This window comes from Equus asinus, chromosome 3, assembly GCF_041296235.1.
Source record: "Equus asinus isolate D_3611 breed Donkey chromosome 3, EquAss-T2T_v2, whole genome shotgun sequence".
In the NCBI taxonomy this organism is placed as follows: Eukaryota; Metazoa; Chordata; class Mammalia; order Perissodactyla; family Equidae; genus Equus; species Equus asinus.
The window spans coordinates 8260412-8286353 of NC_091792.1; the positions used below are offsets into that span (position 1 = coordinate 8260412).

The 25942-nt window shown below is 38.1% G+C and overlaps 1 protein-coding gene across 50 annotated transcripts in view; it reads right to left on the bottom strand.

Moving 5' to 3' along the window:
- Nucleotides 1–25942, bottom strand: part of CAMK2D (calcium/calmodulin dependent protein kinase II delta) — a 291337-nt gene that overhangs the window by 224228 nt on the left and 41167 nt on the right. Inside the window, exon 1 of one of the 50 annotated variants that reach the window (XM_070504676.1) lies at nucleotides 7120–7196. The exons of 48 other annotated variants lie outside the window; for them this stretch is intronic. The gene's annotated coding sequence lies outside the window, so the exon portion shown is untranslated. Of the gene's footprint in view, nucleotides 1–7119; nucleotides 7197–25942 lie in introns of those variants that run through there. One more of the 50 variants, XM_070504678.1, reaches the window with a different exon arrangement.

Sequence of the window (25942 nt, forward strand, 5' to 3'; positions counted from 1 at the left end):
CAAAACCATTCTATTAAGCATTCCAAAGCTAAATGAAAATGAGTTTTAATGTATCCATCCTCCCTCACTTATTGATGCTAGACTAGCATTACCAAGCAAAAGCCAAAACTCTCCACCTCTCTATATACACACCTCTCCGGTTAGTCTTAAAAAACCTCATATGAAAATAAAGGATGCATTCATTATCCATGTCAGTTAGCTAGGTTATCCAACCTAGGTGGATTAATCCAGGGGTGTAAGAATCAGCCAATCTGTCCAGAGAATGGAAACACCATATGATATCATCTGACCTCAAACTTTAGGAGTTTCCTGACCCCTAGACCAATGGAGCATGGAGATACATGAAAGTCTTCAGGAAAAGGAAGATCTAGTTTCTTACCCATTGCTGATTTATTAATGAAGCATTAATACTAGCTTTCGCTAATGCTTTCAGCTCTTGCAATGAAGCTCCTCTCCAAGTGTCACCAATGTGTTTTTATTTTGAGAATTTAATAGTCAAGCATAAGAGGCAACCAGCAATTCACTAAAAAATGTTTTATCTATTTCTCAAAAGTGGGTGTTTCTATGAATGAAAAAGTCAACATCTGGGTTTACAAGAGGTTCTGGCTTTGGGAATGTGGGTCACATGCTCATTAACCTTTGTGAGAAGGAGCAAGCGGCTCTAACACCTCTCAAAGGTATCACCAAGACCTGTGGGGTCCCTGACAACAGGAGGACAAAACCCTCTCCTGTGCACTCTATCTTGCCCTTTGCTCCACCCAATCCATGCATGATAAAAAGAGAGCAATTTATCAGAACATGGTCAAAATATCCAAGGGTTAATTTTTTTTTTTTTAAAGATTTTATTTTATTTCCTTTTTCTCCCCAAAGCCCCCCCGTACATGGTTGTACATTCTTCGTTGTGGGTCCTTCTAGTTGTGGCATGTGGGACGCTGCCTCAGCGTGGTTTGATGAGCAGTGCCATGTCCGCGCCCAGGATTCGAACCAACGAAACACTGGGCCGCCTGCAGCAGAGCGCGCGAACTTAACCACTCGGCCACGGGGCCAGCCCCCCAAGGGTTAATTTTAATAAGCTTCTCCTTATACTGCTAAATTACACAACCCAAGGCACAATTCAATTCTGTCCTACATTGTGCTCTAATTGGTTTACCTGGGTGAGTCCAGGCTCTCCACTGATTAGCAAGTTTCTTGAGGCCAGAAACTTACAGCAATATGTCTCTTATGTCATCCCAGCACAGGTACACAGTGTTCTACATGTTTATAGGCTGATTCATGGATGGGCAGACCTTGCTTAGCACACAGTTGATACAAAAATAAATACGGCTAACAAAAGAAACATGAAAATAAGTTTCCAACTTTCTATTTAGATCATGATCTGATCACAACTAAGAGTCATCCAGAAGAATCCTTCATCTCACTAAAATGAGTGTTTATTCTGACACTCAAAATGAGAAAAAAAAAGTAGAATGCTCCTCCACATCCCCCAGGTTGGATGATAAATGGCAATACCACTGCCACTTTGGACTTTGTAGGGTGAGAAGATGGGTAAGAAGAACGAGTAAAATACAGATAGAGAAACTAATTTTTAAAAAGGTGTGGCAAAATCAGGAGGCATTTGCCAACTAATTAACTATCCAATCTCAACATTTCAAATACTTCCTATATATTGACAAACCCAAATTTCTATCTCCAGCCCTGACCTCTCCCCCAAATTCCAGACTATATCCAAAGGTCAGCTTCCTATCTCCATGTGAATGTCTAAAAGGCATGCCAATTTAACACGTCAAAATTTAGCTCTTGTTTTCTCTGCAAACCTACTGTTCCTTCAGTCTTTCCCATCTCAATAAATAACAACTCCATCCTTCTAAGTTGCTTAGGCCAAAAGTCTTATCCTTGACTCCTCTCTTCCCCTCATACCCCATACCCAATTGTCAGCAGCTCCTATTGGCTATGCTTTCAAAATATAACCAGAATCCAGCCACATCTCAGCACCGCCACTCCAACCCCCCCGGCCCACGCTGGCATTATGCCTCTCCCAGATCACTGCCATAGACAGCCTCCAACGTGTCTCCCTGCTCCTGCCTCACTCCCTTCTGCATCCAACACAGCAGCCAGAGTCCTCCCGCCACAACCTAAATCACAGAATATCACCCCTTCACACAAAACCTTCCAAAGGCTCCCCATCTCAGACAGCACAAAGGACACAGGTCTTGTTAGGATCTGCAGTGTCCTTCATCATCTGTGGCCCCCACCACCACCACGGCTTTACCTCATCTCCTATTTCTCTCTCTCCAACTCACTGTGCTCCAAAGACACTGGCCTCATTGCCGTTCCCTGGACATACCAGGTATGCTACTGGCTCAGGACCTTTGCACTTCCTGATCTCTCTGCTTAGAAAGTTCTTCCCACAGGTACACATGGTTATTCCTTTACCTCCCTCAGAGCTTTTTCTAAGTGTGCCGTACTAAGTGAGGTCTTTGCTAACCCCCGTATTTAAAATTGCAATCCACACCCCCAGACAGACAGACAGGCACACACACCCCAACAAACACTTATACATGTATCCTCATTAGCCCCCTCTGTTGCTTCATTTTTTCCACAGCCTTTATAACCATTTCACATACCATATTTTACTCATAACCAAATGTAAGCTCCATGAAGACAGCATTTTCCTCTGTTTTGATCCCTGCTCTATCACCAGGGCCTAGAATGGTGCCTGGTACACAGTAAGCAATCGACAACAGTTTGTTTTATAAATTAGTGGACCCGCCAAGATGCAAGAGAGAGGAATTAATGTCTCTACACAATCACTTATAATGATTTCAGTCACTCCCTTACCTCTTGAAGGTGTTTATCATCCATCTTACTAATAATCTGTCAACAACAGCTATTAAGTAACTGTACTTGCGTGGTCCAGGAGCAGCCCCTGCCTTGTCGTCTTCATCACAGATGAGACAAAATGTACACAGAAGCAACTCAGTCATAATCAATAACATTTACTGAGTGCTTATGATAAGCCAGGAACTGTGCTAAACACTAAAATAGATTATTCAGTCCTCACAATATTATTAGACACAGGACTCTGTTACTTTCCTTCTTTTTAAAGGAGGAAACTGAGGCTGAGAAACTTGATACAGCTAGGAGGGAGCAGGATTTGAATTTAGGTCATCTGTCCAGAGGCCATGCTCTCAACTCTTGCATCTAACAGAAAGATGTTCCCATCACAGGCCACAGAGAAGATAATGTGTAAGTGTGCTTTGAGGTAGTCTGAAAACCAGCCTAATAAGAAATAACATTCAGATGTACAAGGAAGCACAATGTCCCTAAGTGCAAAGGAGTCTGGAGTTGGTACAAGAGGCAGCAGGACCTGTTGCATCTGAGCCAGGAAGTCAGTGATACTGAGGGTCTCTGCACAAGGACACTGCCGCTGGTCTAAAGGTTTTGAAAAGGTTGAACAGAGAAAGGAAGACAAAAACCTACATATGGAAATGCATACGTGCAAGAGCATGGAGACAAAGATGGATGCACTTATTCACTCACTTGTTGAACAGCCACAAGTCTCCTAGGCTACAGGCACTGTTACCTGTAGCAGGACACTAAGGACAAACAGACGACCCTGCGCTAAAGGAGTTCATTTCCTGGCAAAGGCAGTACAGGGGAATGACTGAGAAGCCAGCAGGAAGAGGCCAGATAAGGCGAGGGAGTGTACTGGAGAACAGTGAGGGAAGGGGTTAACAGATAAAAAGGGAAGAGATTACGGAGGATTTTGAAGGTCCGAGAAGTTTGAATTTAGCTGTAAAAATATATTAATTGTAGGTTCCTGAGGTACACAATAAACATCTGTTTAATGAAGGGTCACTGTTCTAAAATGCACTCAGGGCCCTGGCCTAGCAGCTATTTTTCTCCTTCCTGTACTTGGATAACTACTGCAAGAGAGAAAACCATTTGTTAGCATCTCTCAACCCACCAATAATCTTGGAAAATATGAGAAGGATTCTTTCTGACTACACTAGGCCAGTTCTTAGGAGAAATGACTCATAGAATACCTCTCTGTTTTGAAATACCTACAGACAATTCCAAAGCATGGCTGGTTTTTTCCCCTGGAAATGACTCCCTCACATAGAAGTCCTTGGAATTTATCAAAGCCCATTTTCTCCTTGAATTAAACTCCTAAGAACCACTGAGGAAGTCACAGGGTAAAAGAACCCACCTTCCCTTTCCTTCCTGCTCACTAACTAGCGAGCCACCATGTTAGTCTTCTCGGTCACAGAGGAGAGATCATTTATAAATGGCAATGTTCATTCAATACCTACACCCAGCGCTTTCACTCGACTCTTTCCTCATACACTGACTTGGACATATAACCACAGATCTCTGTGCCTCAGATTCACCATCTATAAAACAAGGATCACAGGAGATCTACCTGGCAGGGTTTCCGTGATAATTTGGTGAGTAGATATATGCCACATGTATGCAATAGCTAATAAGCACTCAATAAATATCATCATTGTTAGTATTCTATGCATTTTTATATCAGTGGTCTATATTTAAATTTAAAATATTTTACAAATATATTTACCACTAAAACAATTCAAACAGTATGAAAAAGAAACTAAACATGAAAATCCCCTCTTCTCCACCCCTAGCTCCCTCAATCTCACTCTCCAAAAGTACCTGGATGTCCTTCTGGACATATTTTGCAACAGGAAACACAGCTATAGACCCAGACACTTTTTTTATTTACATACATTAGACCACACTATATAAACTGTTCTGCAATTTGCTTTTCTTTCATCTAGTGATATGTCTTGTACACCCTTCCACACACGTTCACATCATCTTTTTAACTTGGCAGTCAGTAACTTAGAGGCACAGGTGCCATAATTTATTTACTCAGTCTCCAACTGACAGACACAGAGGGTATGTCCACTTTTTACTATCACCAAACAATGCTTCAAAAAATATCCTATACACATACATTTTTGGGATTATGTCATTCTAGAAGTGTGAATCAACGGTTGTATCTATATTTCAATTAGACAGATATTGTCAAACCGCCCCTAGGAAATGATATACCTCACTGGTATATTCTTAAAGTCTTAAAGGTTCCATTAATTTAATACGAACGGAAATATTGGGATCCCAGCAACTAAAAACACATATGCTACGACTCCATGTATAGGAGGTTGTAGGAGACTGATTAAGGAACCAGCCTGAACAGACCAGAGGTGCAGAGGATGTTTTCTAGCAAACAGAGGAGGTGGAGCTATATCTCTTCCATGCCATGAAATTAAAGTAAAAGCCGTCATGTAAAATGCTACTTTATCCTGCTTATCTGATATCTTTTTCTTACTTATTAACCGTAACACTGCTCACATACCTGCACTATCCAGATTTTACTTTCCAGACAATGTATTCTGAGAAAAACACTGACATATTTAAGCACCGTAGGTTCCTTTTACTACTATGTCATGGGTACTCAAGCATTCAACCTAAGGTTTATCAAGAGGTTAACTCTGCTCTATTATCAGTTCAAAAGCTCTAGAAGACAGGTGACACCAGCAGACTCCTTCCCTCTCCGTTCTGCCCCACCTTCCCATCTCCTTTCATGCCTGAAAAGTGATTTACATCATCCATAATCATCTTGTTCCCATCCCCAACAGAGATAATACAATTTATGGGAAATAAAAAAGTAGCCCTATACAAAACAAAACGTACTTTGGGAACTCCGACATAGTTAAATAGAGAGTATACACAAAATAAATTTTGAGTGTAAAGACTAAATTGTTCTGATACAAATTTAAATTAAGAGAGTCACTCCTATGTATCTGCATTCATTAAAATATATACATGTCCTTGGAAACAATCCAAGTGCCCATCAAGTGATGAATGGATAAAGAAGGTGTGGTATACATATACAATGGAATACTACTCAACCATAAAAAAAGACAAATTCATTGCATTTGCAACTACACAGAAGGACCTGGAGGGAATTATGCTAAGCGAAATTAGCCAGACTGAGAAAGACAAACACCAGATGATCTCACTCATATGTGGAAAATGAACAAGCACATAGACAAAGAAAACAGTTCAGCAGTTACCAGGGGAAGCAGGGTAGGCAGTGGGCACAGGGGGTGAAGGGGAGCACTTATGTGGTGACAGTCAAGAAATAATGTGCAACTGAAATCTCACATTGATGTAAACTATTATAAACTCAATAATAATAAAAAATATATATATACATGTCTTAACTTGTGGTTTGATAAACCAAAGGCACCAACTTTTAGGAAGAGATTTATGAGCAAGAAACAGTCATTCTTTTAAGAAAACTACTAGATATTTTTATAATGCAAACGTTGCTTGGGAATTATGAGTCATGTTAAGAAGCTAGTTCTACTATTTGTTTATTTCATTTCAAATGACTATGTACTTAAGCATCTTACATTCCTGTTTGTCCATAATATCTCCATCTGGTACTTTCTGAATACCAAATTTTACAAAATTGTTTCTGTGGAAACACAAGCATATAATATTCAATGGGCAACTGAAACTGAATTTACTTCAGAGGACTGACCACAGCCAGCCAAGACTGAGGCTGCTTTTTATAAAACACCCTAAGAAATTCTGCCAACTTTAAACAGGCAACCATTTTACTGCCCTGTCAAAGGGTTATTTTTAATAAGCTCATAATTGTACGTTGCCCATCTTTGCTTTTGTCAATGAAATTTAAGTAATGTAAATTCCAGCAATTCATAACAAAGGCCAAGGGAGGATAAATCCTTTCAGGCTGAGAAAATTACCATATAATATAATATTTCTATTTCCTGCTGGTTCTCGGAGCTGCAACAGTGGTAAGAGAGCAGGCTATTCCAACTCCAGAAGAGCCTCTGATGCTGCCCCTGTTTGCCTAATTCCAAGCCTAGTCTTGTGCCGCCCTTCCCGGCCCTAGTAACAAAGGCTTCTCTTCCTTAGCTCTAAATAGCAATATCAAATAACCAACTCCTTCAGATCTACAAAGAACAACAACAAAAACAAAAACACTTCCCTCCAAACCAGACAGAGGGGTAAAACTGTGAAGGAAACACAAGGGGCCCCAGGTAAGCTGTGCCGTCTACCTACCCAGGGAGACCACCCAATTCAGTTTTGCCCTTCTGATTATGGCTGTGGGCAGGTCTGTCTTCCCTGTAGAAGAGAAGAAAGTGGCCACAGCAAACTCAACTGGCAAGAGGTGGCTCAGCTGTGTCAGCTGGTATTCGGAAAAACTGGAGGGGGTAAAATGCCAGGCAGCCTGTGGACGAGCCCAGGACACTCCAGCAGGGCACTCTTCCCGCCCTCTTCAGGAATAGACTAAAGGCAGGGAACCTGATCCAGCCTTCAGAAGAGATCCAAAGGAACACATCGCCAGAATAATTTCAAGTCTCAAATCTCAACTAATACGGTTTTAGTTAAACAAAGTATTCAATCATCACTCACTGACAGCCCACAAAATCAGGCACTGCTGAAAAACTGGCAAAAAAAGGGATATACACTCCTTTAACAATTTTGTTTCCTATAATCCACACTTCTCTTTACTAGATTAAGTCCCCTGAAGCACCGTTTTCTTCATGCCATATCCCTGCTCAAAAAGCTTTCTGTTCTCCCCAGGAAAAAGCCCTTTTGGCAATCTTACAGTCTATCATTTCAAACACAAACACCATGCAGGTAATTAATTTCACTATCCCCCTGGAGCCTTTATTTTTTCTTGCCTCTGTCCCTTTGTTTCCTCAACTCTCAACAAGTGGAATACTCTTCCCCTTGCTGCACGGTGCACGCTGGATTCTCTGGGTAGTAGGCTGAGATACAAGTGTGCAGAACATTTACTAGTAAATGCCTCGGGGATCAAAACCTGAGGAAAGGAGAGGAAGGATGCAGAATTGGGAAGAGGGAGAAGTTGAGCCATGACAGCTTCATAACACTTCCATAAGCTCTGTGGCCCTTCAGAGTTGTCTCAGGCTTGCTGAAATGGTGAGGCCATTATACTCCACCCAGATCACTCACTGAATATCTGCCACCCTGGGGAGGGTGTGACCTTGGGCAAGGTGGCTCTCTACAATGGCAGCCCCCAAAAGGGCTGGTAATGTTCCCAGCAGCCAAGAGAGCAAGAAATTCTTTGTAGGGGGATCTGGGAAACACATCACCATACCCACCACTCTTCCTGCCAAAATCGCCTCACCCTTCAAGTCTAAGTCCTACATATGGTGCCTGAACACATACACTATCACTGAATAACACTTCAACTGTGTTACGTAGCATTTCAAAAAGGTTATTTCCACTAAACTATACAAGATGCTAGAGGGTAAAAACCATGAGTTATATCCTCATAATTTCTTTAGAACAGGGAGAAACAAACTTTTTATATTAAAGGCCAGATAGTAATATTCTAGGCTTTGCATATCACATATAGTCTCTGTTGCATATACTTACTTTTTTTTTTACAAGCCTTAAAAAATATAAAAACCGTTCTTAGCTCATTGGGCATATAAAAATTGGCCAGATACGGTCCCAGGGCCGTCATTTACCAACTTTTGCTTCAGAACAGCAGTGTCAAATGGAAATTTAACACAAACCACGATGTAGTTTTAAATTATCTACCAGCCACATTAAAAAAAAGCAAAAAGAAATACGTGGACTCATTTTTAATGATGTCTTATTTAATCAAAAATATTAAAAAATCCCCATTTCAACATGGAATCAACATAAAAATATTAATGACTCATTTTACATTCTAAGTCTTTGAAATCTAGGGTGTATTTTATATTTATAACAAATTTCAATTCAAACTAGCCACATTTCAAGTGTTCATTAGCCACACAGAGCTAGCAGCTACCATACTGGACAGCACAGCTAGAGAATATAGGGGATGGTATTTCGATGAAAGTGAATTTGTTCTCTTAAGCAGCATCTACTGAGTTCTAGCTGTTGAGAACACACCGATTTGTGCTAAATATGAGAATATAGATTGAATAGGATTCCATTTTTGCCCTTAAGCAGCCCCAGTGCAGACAGATGCTATAATAACAATGTGATATATTGCTGTCTGGACAAAGTGCTATACTAGAATAAGAAAAGGAGTTTGGTCTTAATTGGTCACCAAATCTATGAGAACTTCTTCAATACACTATAGATTCTTCAAAACCATCATGTCTTTTACAGTTAAAAGGGCTCAGACTTTTAAAAATGTAGTTCTTTCTTTAAATACCCTCTGAATAAGAGACATGAATTCAGGATGCAATGGAATAACACCAAGACAACTGGATAAGAAGTGCACAATCTTTCATGATGAACCAATTATTCTATTTTATGGAAGGCATAAAATGGAAGGTATATTTCCTTAAAATATATTTCAAACTTCTCCCACAGGTGCAGCTTTCTATTTCTTATCACATCATTGTTTTAAAGGACCAGGTGCTTCATGGGGCAAAATGACGTTTTCTGAAATCTCAATCAAATATACAAGACGATTTTTTCTTGCTTTTGTATAATCAAATTTTATGATTACCTAGAAAATATAATTGATATAAAATAGCCTTAAAAAAAACAGTATTATTCTCAACTCGGTAAGACATAGTCTGCTTTCTCGCTGGTGTTTATCTGGGAGTCAGAAGGGATACTAAAATGAAATTTGAAAATCTCCTATAAACATACAAGATTAGCATTTCCATCAGTTTCCCTCAATAATCTAAAAGTTCCCGGACATTTTGTCCTTATTTCTAGCATAAAAGTAACACAATCTGTAATGTTTTTTTCTTTGTGCCTACTGACATTTCATGGTTATAAGCTATTTGATTGTAGTGGGATATTCTGTTACATTTAACTAATTGTAAAAAATGAACTTCACTGTTATATAAAAGAAAAAAGGAAAATTAATTTCCCTGACCAGCAATTTAAATTTTATTAACCTAAAGTAATTTTATTTAAAGCAAGAGCATAATTTAATTTTATTCTTAATAGAGACATGTATATTCTAATATATACTGATAGGGAATAAATATACATTTAAAATCTCATTAGCAATGTGGAATGTCAGTCTTAACTCATTGGACATTTTCCATGCTATCTTTCTCACGCTGGAGCAGAAGGGTTATTAATTTGGGGAAGGAGGGAGAGGGCTGGGAGTGGTTACACACACTCCTGAAAAATCTCATAAAATCTATGGATCCTCTCCTCAGAAAATTCAAACTCTCCTACACACTATAAAGCCCACAATGAATCCATAAAAGTGCATTTACTCCAGGTGAAGAACCTTTCCACCAAAAAGTAGATCAAATTTATCAGTGAAGAATAAAGCACTGGAATTAAATGACCAAGAAAGTATTATCAGTGGGCCTTTTATGCCACTGCAAGTTAATGTCGCATAAGAATAAGGTACCTCAGTAAAATAAGTGTCTACAGTGGGAGGAGGCTCAAACCAACCACAGCAGGTCAAACAGAAGACGCTGAGCAGATTCTCCAGCATTCAGTTGCAGCTACCAGGCTAGATCTGATTAGAGATAGGGGAGTCTCCAGAAATACTTCCTCCTTCTTAAGAAGTGGGAAACGCAGCCTACCACTGCTACTTCAAAACTTCGTTCAGATGCTTCAACTCCTCTCCTACTTGGGACAGGCACCCGCATCTATGTGCTCCACACCACCACCACTGCAGGCACCCAACCGTCCAAAGGCCTTGGCAACTTTAAAAGATAGCTAGTATCTGGACGTTAAGCAGGAGACACTGTAAAAGCTATTCTGCCTTTAAGTTTTAGCTCTGAACTAAGTGATGGCTGTATTGAGAACATTCTGTACTGTCTTTGCAACTCTCTCGTAAATGTAGAATTATTTCAAAATAAAAAGTTCTAACAAGCGTTTGCTTCTGAGAGACTATTTAGTAGTAGTTTGTTTTCTCCGTAGACCTGCTGAGACTGGAGATTGAATGTTCTTAAAAACTGATGGTGAATGGAATTTAAAGGGAATAAATATCACATTCGTCTTGCTAGTAAGCCTCCCCAACATATTAAAATGAGGTGGGAATTATTGTCAAGAATTCAAAGAAGAACACCATTCTCTCAGTCTCCTCAGAGCAAAGGAGCACTGGCATAGCTGTCAAGAAGAGCTGTGCATACCTGTGTCACAACACACCACTGAGGAATGTGGTGACGGGGGGAGACAAGAAGTGACTACAGACACAGGCAGTAGGTCCCATGTCAAGATGAAGGCTAAAGAGCGAAAACTGCTACTTCATAAGTACTGTCCAATTAAGGAGTCATTCATAAGCAAAGACGATGCGAATCTACTGGTAAGACGTTAAATGATTATGAAATGCTTCCAATAGGTGCAATGACCCACAAATTTTTTTCTATACAAAATGGCTAATCTTAGGCATACATTTTATAGAGAGCAGCTAACTTTTCTCCAGGGTTGATTCAACGCTATTAAAGCAGTGCTGACTGTCCTCTCAAGCACCTTATGCAGCACTCACTGAGCGAGCATAAACTTTTCACTAAACTAAAAAAGCGTGCGTGGAGAACTCCAACTCTAAATTGGCAAATTTCAACGCTGTAACAGAATGAAAATGGTAGGTCCACTAATAGAAACTATCACATTTAAGTCGAATGAAAACAAGACACTCGCTAGCTAAATAAAAATGATAATTCTGACCCCTTACCTAAAACAGGAAAGGTAAAGTATTGCATAAAATTGAGTAATAAAATAAGCAAATGTAAAATTGAAAAAAGTACTACAGTTATAACACCTCCTAAGAAACAAAGTGATTTTATAAATTACAAACACTCTGAAGTGGGAAGGAATAAAGATTGGCCATTTTTACAAAAAATGCACATTTTGGAGTGAGTTTTAAAGGATAGTATGGCTAAAACTTGGCCTGGTATTTAGTACTATTTAACATTTCCTCAATAAAATAGATAATATAATAGATAGCAAGCATCTCAGGTTCCCATTAGGAAATAAGCCAGAAACACAGACAGAACTCTGGTGGATTCTAACAACGTTCAAAATGGGGTTGGTCTATTAGAAAACCCATATGTTATGAATTGAATGATTGAGGCAAAGTTGCGTTACCAACTGTTTAGTTATATATGAAGTATGTCAATGTCCCGTTGTAAACATATAAAGAACAAAGCATTTTTAATAACATACTTTGAACACACTGAAATCTTTTTAAAAGTTTTTTTTTTTCCCATCAAAATCTTCTTCCTACTTATGAGGTCTCTTCTGTCACTTTGCAAAGTAACATTTTCTGGAACATAAGACACAGCATGCACAGGTAAGGCTGGCCGTGTGAAATGAGGGAACCACCACAGGGAGAAAACCACTGGGCACCACAGCAGGCCCAGCAGCGAAAGGCGAGAGCAGGCCACCACACTCGCTGCGCTTTAAGCAAGCACATCACTGGGGTGCATAAATAGAAATTAGTTTAGAGACTCTGAGGTAAGCTTCTTATTTTACTCTTCACTGCTTGACTCATGCTGGATATCCATGCCCAGTTCTGATCTCCACATCTGAGAGGGAATGCAGAGAAATAAAAAGGGAGGGAACCTACACAGATGATGAAAGGGTTGGAAAAGCAGAAGGATCAGAGGCTAGAAGTATCCAGGCTGGGAAGAAAGAGCTGAGGAGATACTTTTTCAAGTCCTTGAAATATATGGACTGTTCTACTAAGAATGGTGACCAGCTGTTCTCCAGCTCTATTTAGGGCAAACCAGAAGAAAATGGCTTAAATCAAAGCAATGACAGATTTAGGTTACTAAGGGAAATTGTGGAATCTTTTCCAGAATTATTTAAAACTAGACAGATACTTAGTTTACCTAGGGTGGCTAAGGTACAGGAGTCAGAACTACAATCTGACTGACAAGATCCTTTTAAAACTCTAGTTTCTACATATTCTTTAACAAGACATATATTAAAATGCATAAAGAGAACTCTTAGGTTCTATTCTATTAGAACACAAGACAATTACTCTGAATTACAGGAGGGATGGGAAGAAAACTGCTTTGGATCAAACGACAATGTGAGACATTGGGCAAGATTTTCAACCTCAGAATGCTTCAGCTCTGGGGAAGCATTCACCTCTAAAAGGGGATTATAACAGTACTCACCTTAGAAAAGTGTTGCGATGATAAAAAAAAAAAAGTGAGATAATTAATCTGTGTAAAGGATCTGGTACAATTTCTTAGACATATGAGATGCTCAGTTAATGTTAGTTCCCGTCCCTTCTCTAATAGACGAGAGACATGAGGTTTTGAATTTTCCAAAAGGTACAGAGATTAATACCATGAAACCTACCTGCATTTTTGCTCATCTTATTCACAGACCTGAAAAGTAGGAAAGTACAAGTAGAAAGAAACCATCAAAAAGACCTCTCTCCAGTCCACAATTGCCCTCGTCTCATTCCCTCTCTTCTTCCTCTCTCTCACTTTTCCCCTGGAGTTCACAGGTCTGAGCCTTATTTGGAATATCATCATGTTACTGTATCATAGGCAAATCGGGGCAAATCAAAGGGGCTCCAGGTTTTCCATTACAGGTCTCACACATCATCATGGCTCACTTTCTAAGTGGTCCACAACAAGGCTGATGCTGCTATAGTCAGAAGGCTTCCAAGGTGCTTCAGCATTCAGAAAACAAAAGTTGGGGACAGATTCTTCAGCAGCAACTAACTCCATAAAACTCCCAGCAACTGGGCTGGATGACTGGAGAGTCTCTTTTCTAACAATTAATGGAAAGAATGTGGCTCACATCTTTCAACCTGCTCTCTGCTGCCAGGTAACCGGGCTTACTTCTGCACTCTGACCACTTCAGAGATGCTACAGTAAAATTATTCTAAGCATGCAAAATACTTAGTAATTTTCACATCAAGAGTGGGGGAAAGTTTTCTTCACAGCTTTAGGGATAATCTTTTTATAAAGCTAAACCTTCCTGACAGTCAATAACCTACCCACAAGACATGTTATCAAATTGAGCATGTTTTATTCCCTTCAAAATAAGTGGGTCTTTTTTTTTAATGAAATCAAACTACATGAAATTCTGAGGACAGAAAATATTGATACAGAATGCTGATTTGGCTATAAAAACAGAAAATTATTTTTCTGTCCATTTTTTAAGTATAAATCACCCCAGCATCTCTGAAACAAATTACGTTCTCTCAAAATCACCTTATTTCTCTAGGTATCTATATTATAATCTTGCTTTTCCTTTAGAGAAATTTTACATGTAAATAAATATATTATTATTCACTGAATTATATCAGGTTCAGAATAGAAAGAAGTGCTTATAATAATGGTTCTACACTTTCCAATTCTATTAGAACACCAGACACACAGAACACAAGACAAGGAGAAAAACTGGCAAAGAGGGGGCTGGGTACATGGGTATACAGACCTAAAAGGTAAAAGGCATAGGGTGGAATGATTTAAATACTGTAGGAGCTGCTTGTCTGAATCTAACCAGAGCGTCCACGAGAATCACTGTAGTCTGACAGTCTTCCAAATGCCACATGTCCCAGTATCCAAAGTGTCTGAAAGACCTAAATACCACAGGGAATCTACGTCGATGAACCACAGTCCAATCCGCTCTGCTTTCACGGAAGCCTCTGCATGTGCCGCAGAAGGAAAAAGCTAAGAGGTGTGAGAGATCTAGGCATACATAACACAGCTTTCAGAACTGAACATAAACGTTCCAGAAAATAAACAGGAACTAACCCGGGAGAGCTCCCTTTTCACTTGTGAGCAAAAGCAGCCTCGGGTCTTGGCACCACATTTATTTTTACTTTACTGGCACGCGGGCAGGGGGCAACCCTGCACTTTTACCTTTAATCTATTTATTTCCAGTCTGATGCTGATAAGGGAAGTAAAACAGAAAAAGAAACTAGGATATTTGGAAGGCAACAGTTAAAGCTCCACTTTTTTGAGAGTACCAGATCTCAGAACCACAGATTTTCAGAGACATTTATATTTCAGAATATTTTAAAACTAGGATCCTTTGACAAAACTTATTTGCATATTTGTGAATAAATTTCTGTCATTTTAAAAAAGATCAAAAGATTTCAATGACATATATGTAGACTACATCAGGTTAAGCTACATTTATTTACTAGGGTGCAGGACATAAGCTGGAAACTCATCCCTAACTAGCCCAATCTAAGAGGATAACTCCGGAACTTAGAGGATGTGCTAACTAATAGGTCCTTGTCTGGATTTTGATTCCCATCAGATCTCTGGCACAAACTCAAGACATGCAAACAGTTCCTTAAGGCTGGAGGAATACAAGCCAAGGAACTAAAGCTATAATTACAGGGACATTCTGAGCTCTCAGGACTATTCCAGGCCACGTGTTGCTGCTCCCAAAAGAAGAGAATAAACAAACACCTTGCTCGTTGGCACCTACCTGAAATTACTGCTCAAAACGCACAAACACACACACACACACACACCCATCAGTCCCAACTGTCAATAAGCTATTCCTTTTCCTCATTTATTCAGGGAAGATGAAAAACGAGGGATTATAATTAAGGGACAAATATTTTAATTGCTACAGCAAAGCAGACTTGGTAGAATGTGCCTGCAGTAACCAAACCTTGAACTAGTCTTCCGTCTTGTGTGTGGCTGCAGTTCCATGCTGTGGACCATTTCTACCGACACACTGCTGCTGTCTCAGCTGTTGCTGCCACTACAACTTCAGCAGCTAGGTGAGGCAATGCCAGGAGCGGAAGGTGAGTTTGTGCTATTTTCAGAGAAAATACAGAAGCAAAGACTGCTGACTTAAGGTATACTAAATTCATACTGAGAAACGGGAAACTGCCTTCATAAGCACTCGGGGTACCAGGGTACCGATCAAGAGCACAGCTCCTACACTCAGAGATCGAACGCTTCTCCAACACATGTCTTCTCTGAACTGATTCTGAAATGCATTCTACATAATAAATACTTCTAGTTCACACTCGTTGAAACCTGAATCCTGTGGAACTGTCAGAAAGTTTTGTTTATAGTAGTTTTAACTTCTAACAGCTTTGTTTATAGTAGTTTTAGCTTCTCATACCTGTTGGAAATTTTAGACTTCAATGAATCTACCAAAAAATACATAATTTTTATTTTATCAAATATAAATATATAATATATAAATATGTCTATATCTAAACACATTTGTAAATACATAAAATATATTCATCTATTATGTTTTATTATCTATTTTATCATACGTCTTTAAAGTTGAATATATATGTATGTATGTATGCATAATATAAGTACATATTAGGATTTCCCAACTTACCCTTTTCAACACATTTAAAAAATACTAATACAGCCATGGAAAATATCAAATCTCCCATTTTTACACAAACTATCTCAATGGAAACTGTTGACAAGCTTAAAAGAGAAACTACTTAATAGCTGGGAATTCAAAATTCATTCTAAAGCTAAAATATCTTGTCGTATAGGTGTGAACATATTTCTACTTAGGCATTTGTGCCTATCTGAACTAAAAGAAAAATTTAAACGAAGTTTGGCCTCAAGGCAACTGCAAAACTAAATTGAAATAATATAACACTGATTTACAACGAAAGGGTTATTCCTCAAAGATTCTTATCAGTATGGAATTAGTCTTTATGTGGACCTATGAAAATAAATAATCGAGGAATTTATTGATAACGGCTGTAGCAATGAAATGCCGTAAGGTCAGCGTATCAGAAGCCAATCGGTGGGCCTTCCCTAACTCTCCACAACATCATCTCCTCAGCTTAGACTCTGTTCTGGGCAGAGAGAGAGTATCTGAACACTAAATATTTTCCAGGTTCAAGAGGTCGTGTAATTTCTAATTTGCCTCTAATTTGCAATCTTAAAAAATAACATTATCATTTCCACTAAATATACTTTTCCCTCATTTTCCTTTCCTGCTTAAAAACAAGTGTTCAGCGGCCGGCCTGGTGGCACAGCAGTTAAGTTCGCACATTCCGCTTCAGCGGCCCAGGGTTCGCCGATTCGGATCCCGGGTGTGGACATGGCAACACTTGGCAAGCCATGCTGTGGTAGGCGTCCCACATAGAAAGTAGAGGAAGACACGAACAGATGTTAGCTTAGGGCCAGTCTTCCTCAGCAAAAAGAGGAGGACTGGTGGCAGATGTTAGCTCAGGGCTAATCTTCCTCAAAAAAAAAATAATAATTGTCTCATTAAAAAAAACAAAAAACAAGTGTTCATTTGTCTCCTAAGTATAGCATACCCTCTAAGTGATGGATTTGAGAGGTCACAAGAAGGCCCTTGTCAAAGCGTCTACCCTGCACTCTACTGAAGGAAGCCTTCCACTTTTAGAAATTCAGTATTTTGGTATAAATCTTTGAACTTCCCTAAAATGTAAGTATCATTTGGAAATGAAACATTATTTCTCCTCGGACACTCATACTTTGCTGTGTGTGAATATATCAGCTCATGACAGTAGATTTTTGTATTCCTGAGGGATTCCTGAGGGACAGAGGCAAGCTTGAGGGAAGACTGGGGTAGCCAACAATTAACTTTGACCTACTTGAAAACGTGTCCAAGAATGACGCAGGAGGACTATGGTTGTTTGGAGTTATTTTAAATTCCTCATTATCTTTAGAGTTAGGTTCAAGTTCACAGAGTTATAGAAATATAATTCAAAGCTTGTGGGAAATAGTGTTTCCCAGATTGGATGCTAAAGTGGATTTTGTACAAGTATCTCCTATTTAAAGACTTTAACTACTGTTGGCTCACTAAAATACCAGCAAAAGCTATATGCCACTACTTCTTTCAACTCAATTTAGACAATTTTAAAGTTTTGGGGTGCATTAAAACATCACCAAGGCACTAGCTATCTTTACAGCAATTGCAAAAGGCTCCTCTTCTATGTTTCTCTAATTCTAAAACTGCAGAAACTCAAATCTCCGTGAATACTTTTTTGAAGAAGAAGAAGACCAGCCCTGAGCTAACTACCGCCAATCTTCCTCTTTTTGCTGAGAAAGACTGGCCCTGAGCTAACATCCATGCCCATCTTCTTCTACGTTATACGTGGGATGCCTGCCACAGCATGGCTTTTGCCAAGTGATGCCATGTCCTCACCCGGGATCCGAACCGGCGAACCCCAGGCCGCCGGGAAGCGGAACACGAACACTTAACCACTGCACCACCGGGCCAGCCTCTTTGTGAATACTTTTTAATTTTCAATTCTGTGACAGTTTAATTATTTAATAGAAAATAATGTAACCAAAAAATATTTACCCATCACCACGTTGAAACGAATACTAACACTTCACCCTATTTGTTTCCAATCTCTTTTCTTACGAGAAAAGAAAGAAAGTCATGTTTTTAAGAAATATTTCTCGATTAATTTCTATGGGGCACCATCATCCTAGATGTCAGAGGCCATTTTGTGATCAAGCGGCCTTGGGAAATGCTGTGAACTATATACCTCTTTCTTAGAAATACACAATATATGATACTACGTATTGGCTCTGAGATACCCTGTAGTCAAAAAATATATTTGATTGTTTAACAAAAGTTTCTCAAATTCACTTGATCAAATAATTCTCTTTTCTCACAACAAGTTACTGGCATGTCCAGGGCATTACTGTACCACACGACGCTGACTGGAAGATCCTGCTTTGCAGTGAGTTCAAGAGTCATTAAGCTTCGTCACACACAGAGAGGACCGTTACCCCCACTGCTTCCTCCGAAAACTCATCACTCAGAAACAGAAAAACGCCACACTCCTACCACATCACAGGAGACCAAAGTCGCTGAAGAGTGTGCTCCCAGTTTGCCTCAGATATGAGGCCTCTAAGTATGTACAAATCTCTCTGCGATTACTCCACCTCAGTCATTTGCTGTGACAGTAGGAAAAATATGGATCACAATTGCATCTGTTACACCAGTTAATCAACCTTTTCGGTCAAGCCCTCAGCTTTTATCAGTCAAAACACAAATCTGAACAGCCAAATACCATTCTATTACACACCACAAGGAAGTGGTTTGCTGCCTGCCTGACACTGTCTGGTCATTTGATAAATCTTGAAGAAATCACAAGCCTGTAGAACTCACCACTAAGCCAAAACCTTTCCTTTGATATACTGAATACAATGACTGCATAAAAGTCATGACATTCAGGCAAGTGCACTAGCAACGTACGGAAGGACACTTAGCAAAGAACGAAATGTTTCGTTTTGTGTGTTTCTAAAACTGAAACCCTACAAATTCAAGTTTGGTACCATTTAGGGGTATTCTACAAACCAAAAGAGACACAACCCAATGACACTGTTAGGAATACATAAAAATGAACAGGTGAATAGAGCTTTTAATGTTCCAATTATTTTCATTTAGTATTCAGAATTAAAAGTTCAAAAGGATTCCTATAAAAGAGCAAATTTTCCCAACCTATTTTACCTTTCCTGACTTTTAAAAGTGACCTGGTCCAAGTAAACCTTCCAGCATTTGCTGACTGGACCCTGGGAGATGCCTCTCCTGTGTCTCTCAGCACGGCAGAGACTGTCAGAGATTAAGAGGGGAAAGTAGACGTCTCAGAAAGCAATAAATTCTAATTTGTGGGTAATTTATATTTTCCAGAATTGTCTATCCTTTGTATTCATTTTCAAGGTCAATTGGAAATAGTATCAATACCCAAAGAATATGATTGTAAACACAAAATAAAACGGAAGAAACAAAATCTCACCCTGCTGGCAGAAAAATTGTCTTTGTTGGTCTCTACCCAATACGAGTTTTAAAAATATATCAATGATAAAAATAAATGGTTTAAAAAATTTATAGAAATCTCTTGAAGAATCTAGTATAATGAATTTTTATAGCATGCTCATAATTAAATTCTCAAAAAATTCAGGGACCTGGCAATACCTGAAACTCGTGTTATAAATATATCTCAACTGTACTTTTATTATGTACACAAGCAAAAGAAAAACAAACCTTTATCTCCAAAACTGCATGTTGAGATAAAGCCAAATGCCTTTCTGTGAACACAACTTTAAACAACTTGAAACGATTCTACTAAATCTCTCTGTTCTAGCTCTACATTGCAAAGGCAGGGGAAGGTGGGATTAAAATTGCATTCCTGAAACCTTTGATTATTGGATAGAGAACTGTTCATATGCTTAATTATCTTTTATTTCCTTCTGAAAATAGGAGTCCCAGTTAAATAATTATGCCTTAAAGTGATAGTTATACAATTACATTAAAGTTATATTCAGCTACTGACCTTAGTTATATTATAGGAGTATTGCATATTATATCACAGTTATTTATGCTGATACCCCTTAAATATTACATCCTGCCCTTAAGCTTCCAATAGCTCTTTTCAAAACAGTCTTCAATAGAATTGAAGTTGTTAAGGGGCATAACTTGGAAAGGACTTATATTTTTAAGGTAAATTTGTGGGAATTATTTTTCAAGCAGAATGGGAACAAAAGACAGATATAAATACAACTTTAGATAAAAGAACATAATGAAAAATTATTTAATTTTAGAAAGAAAACTAAATAACACTAAATATTAAGAAACACCAGCGAAGACCTAAGGTAAATAAATAAAAGAACAGATAACTATTTAAGAAAACCACACACTTTATCCCCAAGCAAAACGATGGAGTGATAAAGTAAATACAAGATAAACACAAACTGCTTAGGAACAATTAAAATAATAACATAGCCTTACATGTCTGTCATCTTGGAATCTTCTAGCATCTTATATCCATTAATCCTCACAGCATTACTTTGAAACAGGATGGAAAGCAACACAACTCAAAGTTGACTAAATAGGTAAAGTTTACAAAACTTAAGCAATCTAACTCCAAAAATTTAAGGCCTCCTTGGGGGGATAAGGGAGGAAGCAACCTTTAATATCCCTGTTCTTTTTTTTACTATCTAGTTCAAATCCTAAATTTAGTCAACTCTATGATAGTTTTTATAACAACTTTGGCCAATGTAAATATTCTTCTATAATTCTTTGGTTTTAAAATTTCTTTTTCTTTTACCACTGCAATGTCAAAACTGCTTGCTTTTTCAAACTCTGACATGCTAAATGTTTTTCCACTCATTTTATTCTTTTCTGCATTTAAAGACTGTGTCTTCCTCCTCAGGGTTTCTAATTTCCAAAAGATCCACTTCTGAGAAAATTTAAAAGTAGCAATACATTAAAATTCTCTTTAGATTAAGACTGAATTCTATCGGGGGCTGGCCCCAAGGCCAAGTGGTTAAGTTCGCACTCTCCCCTTCAGCGGCCCAGGGTTTCCCCGGTTCGGATCCTGGGTGCAGACATGGCACTGCTCATCAGGCCATGCGGACCAGAGGCGGCATACCACATGCCACAACCAGAGGCACTCACAATTAGAGTGTACAGCTATGTACTAGGGGCTGGGGAGAGGAAGAAGAAAAGAAAAACAAAAGGAAGATTGGTAACAGTTGTTGGCTCAGGTGCCAATCTTTAAAAAAAAAAAAAAGAATGAATTATATCAAATGAAAATAAACCAGAAGACAGAAAATGAGAGAAAGGGTCTCAGATTGAGTAGCATCAAAACCTTGTGTAAATCTAACTACTTATTTTTTTTTTAAATTAATGGCTAAAAAAGATAAACGCACATCACAATTCTGGAAGGATACACAGGTAACCAGTAACAGATAAAGTTATTATTATTGCAAAGCAGAAACAGGGCTTCATGAAGAATCTTTAAGTTTTCACTTTGTAACTCTAGCCTATGAAATTTTATTCATAAAGATGAAATAGTCTTAATAATATAAACTATATTTTAAAATATGTGCATGCCAACTCTTTGCTCTGCATCAAATTTACTCTGCCTAGAAAGGAACAAATCCTTCTGCCTTTCTAAGCCACGAAGGTGAAGTAAAGCAGACTTGCCCTAAATGGTTCACAAGGAGCTTCTAGTAGCTACTAATAGGTTTAATCTGCTCAGAACAAATGACTTTAAAATTTATTATCAACAAACATTTCTGGAGTAGCTAGGAAGCATTAGATACAGTTTTCGCATTGCCCATAACTTAATTCTTCTATAATGGTCCTGGAACACTCAAAAACTGAGGCATGATCTTCTTATATCCTATAAGATTTGTACGCATCCATGTTTTCCTACCTCAAGAGAAGATACTTTAATAACAATAACAGTATAGTTAAAAATTCGATTGGCTGTAAAAGCATTAACTCCTCTCTTTCTCTCACTTAAAATTCCCCTGGGTTCTATCTTCACAACATATCAAAATTCAACCACTTCTCTCTACTGAATGACTGCCCTATACAAAACCATTATTGCTTGTTTGGAATATTTTAATAGTTTCCTAACTGTGCCTGTTGGTTATGCTCTTTCCCCGGTATAATTTGTCTTCCACAGGATAGCCAGGGTGATGTTCTAAAGATATGTCAGATCACAGAAAATCCCAAAGAATCTACAAAACAAAAAGCAAGGTCACAGGATACAAGATCAATACACAAAAATCGTCATATTTCCATATGCTAGCAATGAAGATGTAGAAACTGAAATTGAAAACAATACCATTTACAATAGCTAAAAAAAAGGGATTACCTAATACAAATACAACAAAACACGTACAGGATCTGTACAGTGAAATTACCGAACACTGATGAGAGAAATCACAGATCTAAATAAAGGGTGAGACACATTGTATTCATAGACTGGAAAACCCAACAAAGGAAAGATGTCAATTCTCCCCAAACTGATCTACAAATTTAATGCAATTCCTATCAAAATCCCAGTTAAGATTTTTTGTAGATATCGACAAGATTATTCTAAAATTTATATAGAAATGCAAAGGAAATAGGATAGTTAAAAGAATTTTGAAAAAGAAACATAAAGGGGGAAAAATCACTCTGTATAACCTTAAGATTTAGCATATAGTTACAGTACTCCAGACAGCGTGGCAGTGGAGAAGAGGCGGACACACACATCAGTGGAACAGGATGAAGAACCCAGAAACAGATCCACACAATAGGCTCAACTGATTTTTGACAAAGGTGCAAAAGCAACTCAATGGAAAGATAGTTTCTTCAAGAAATGATGCTTGAGCAATTAAAGATACATAAGCCAAGAAAATGAACCTCAACTAAACCTAACACCATATACAAAAAATTAACTCAAAATGGAAAAGTTTTCAAAAATTAAGAGATAATTCTCAGGCTCTAGAGCCAGACAAAGAGTTTCAGACTGGACACCAAAAGCAGATCCATAAAAGGAAAAATTGATAAATTGGGCCTCATCAGAATTAAAATCATTTGCTCTGCAAAAGACCCTGTTAAGAGGATGCAAAAACAAGCTAACGAGGTGGAAGAATATATTTGAAAACCACATATACAACAAAAGACTAGTAATTACAATATATAAACAACTCTCAAACTCAGGAGTAAAACTCAAACAATCCAATTAGAAAATGGGCAAAAGACATGAACAGACATTTGCCTAAAGAGGAAATACACATGCCAAATAAGCACATGAAAAGACGTTTAACATTATTAGCCATTAAGTGCAAATTAAAAGCACAAGGAGCCATGACTACACCCTTATCAGAATGGCTAAAAGACAGTGACAGATGCTGGTGGGATGCAAAGAAGCTAGATCACTCATTTGTGGCTGGTGGGAATTTAAAATGGCTCAGGCACTCTGGAAAACAGTCTGGCAGTTTCTTATAAACTAAACACGCAATTACCATACACCCAGCAACCGTACTCCTGGGCATGTATCCCAGAGGAATGGAAATTTATGCCCACACACAAACGGAGACACAAATGTTAACAGCAGCTTTATTCTTAATAGCTAAAAACTGGAAACAATAGGATGTCCTTCAACAGGTGAGTGCTGACCCATACTTTGCAAAGAATAAAAAGGAACAAAATACTGATACAGGCAACAAATTGGATGAATCTTAAGGGAACTGTGCTGAGCTTAAAAAAAAAAAGCACCAATCTCAAAAGCTTACATACTGTATGATTCGATTTACACAACATTCTTCAAATGATAAAACTATAGAGATGAAGACTCGTGGTTGCCAGGGGTTAGGCATGGGATGTGGGCATTTTGCAGGGTGGTGGTGGTGGTGGTGGTGGGAGTGATTATAAAAGAATGGGAAAGATCTCTGCCACTGAGTATGTTAACTGTGGTGGTGGATATAAGAACCTATACAGGTGCTAATATTACATAGAACTAAACACACACATACACATACACAAGTAAAACTGGTGAAATAAGATTGGTACATTGTATCAGTGTTAATTTCCTGGTTGTGATATTATTTTAAGGTTTTGCTAGATGTTGCCATTAGAAGAGACTGGGTAAAGGGTGGGGCTGGCCCCGTGGCCGAGTGGTTAAGTTCGCGCGCTCCGCTGCAGGCGGCCCAGTGTTTCGTTGGTTCGAATCCTGGGCGCGGACATGGCACTGCTCATCAGACCACGCTGAGGCAGCGTCCCACATGCCACAACTAGAAGAACCCACAACGAAGAATACACAACTATGTACCGGGGGGCTTTGGGGAGAAAAAGGAAAAAATAAAATCTTTAAAAAAAAGAAAAAAGAAGAAACTGGATAAAGGGTAGATGGGATCTCTCAGTATTACTTCTTACCACTGCATGTGAATCACCAATTTCTCAAAATAAAGTATAATTTTTAAAAATATGTAGGTTTAAATAAATCAAAGTTTAGAGATAAATTTTTATCTTTAAATATTAGTATCAGAAAAGAAATCTTAAAATCAACAACCTAAGCTTCTGCCTTAAGCTGGAAAAATATGAGCATATTAATTTGAAAGAAAGCAGAAAGGAGGACACAATGAAGAGTAAAAATCAATGAAACAGAAAAACGAAAACAGAGAAAAATCAATGAAACTAAAAACTGGTTCCTTGATAAGATTAATAAAATGGATAAACCTATTTGCTAGAAAAAGGAAAAAATAGAACACCAAGTACCAATGTCAGTAATTCAAAACGGCATCATTATATATCATAAAGATACTTAAATGATAAGGGAATATTAACAACTTTATTCCAATAAACTTAGAAATAAAATGAATATTTTCTTTGAAAGAAAAATCAAAAAAGTGATACAACAAAGGAACAGATATATGAATAGCCCCTCATCTATTAAGAAATTTAATTCACAAATCTTCCTATATGTAGAAGACTCCAGGCCCAGAGGGTTTCATTGGTGAATTATATAAAACATTGGCAGAAAACAATAATACCAATCTCATAGAGGGGAGGAGAGGGGTGAGGGGACTAAAGGAGGAGGAAAAGGAGAATTCCAGCAAACTAGAAATATAAGAAACTTCCTCAATCTGATAAAGGACATTTAAAAAAAACTCCAGCTAACATCATATTCGATGGTGAAAGGCTGACTGTTTTTCCTTTAACACTGAAACAAGCCAAGGATGTCCACTCTCTCCATTGCTATCACTTTTACTCAACATTGAACTGGAGGTTCTAACCAGTGTGATACAGCAAGAAAAAGAAATAAAAGGCATACAGTTGAGAAAGAAAGAACTAAAAGGATTTTTATTCATAGACAATTTGATTGTATACATAGAAAATTCTATATTTACGAAAAATGCTAGAAGAAGTGAACTTAGCAAGTGTGCAGGATAAAAAAGCAGCATAAAAACTCAGGTGAATTTCTATTTTATATACTGAAAATGAACAATTAGAAAATGACAGTCAAAACACAGTATCATTTACATAAAATAAAACACCTTGGAATAAATTTAACAAAAACGAGCAAATTCTCTATAATGAAAAATTACAAAACACTGCTGAGAGAAATTAATGAAGAGCTGAAAAAATAGTTATATGTCATGTTCACGGATTGGAAAACATAATATTGTTAAGACGTCAATTTTCCCCATATTGCTATATAGATTCAAGCTATGCCAAATAAAATCCCAGCAAATAT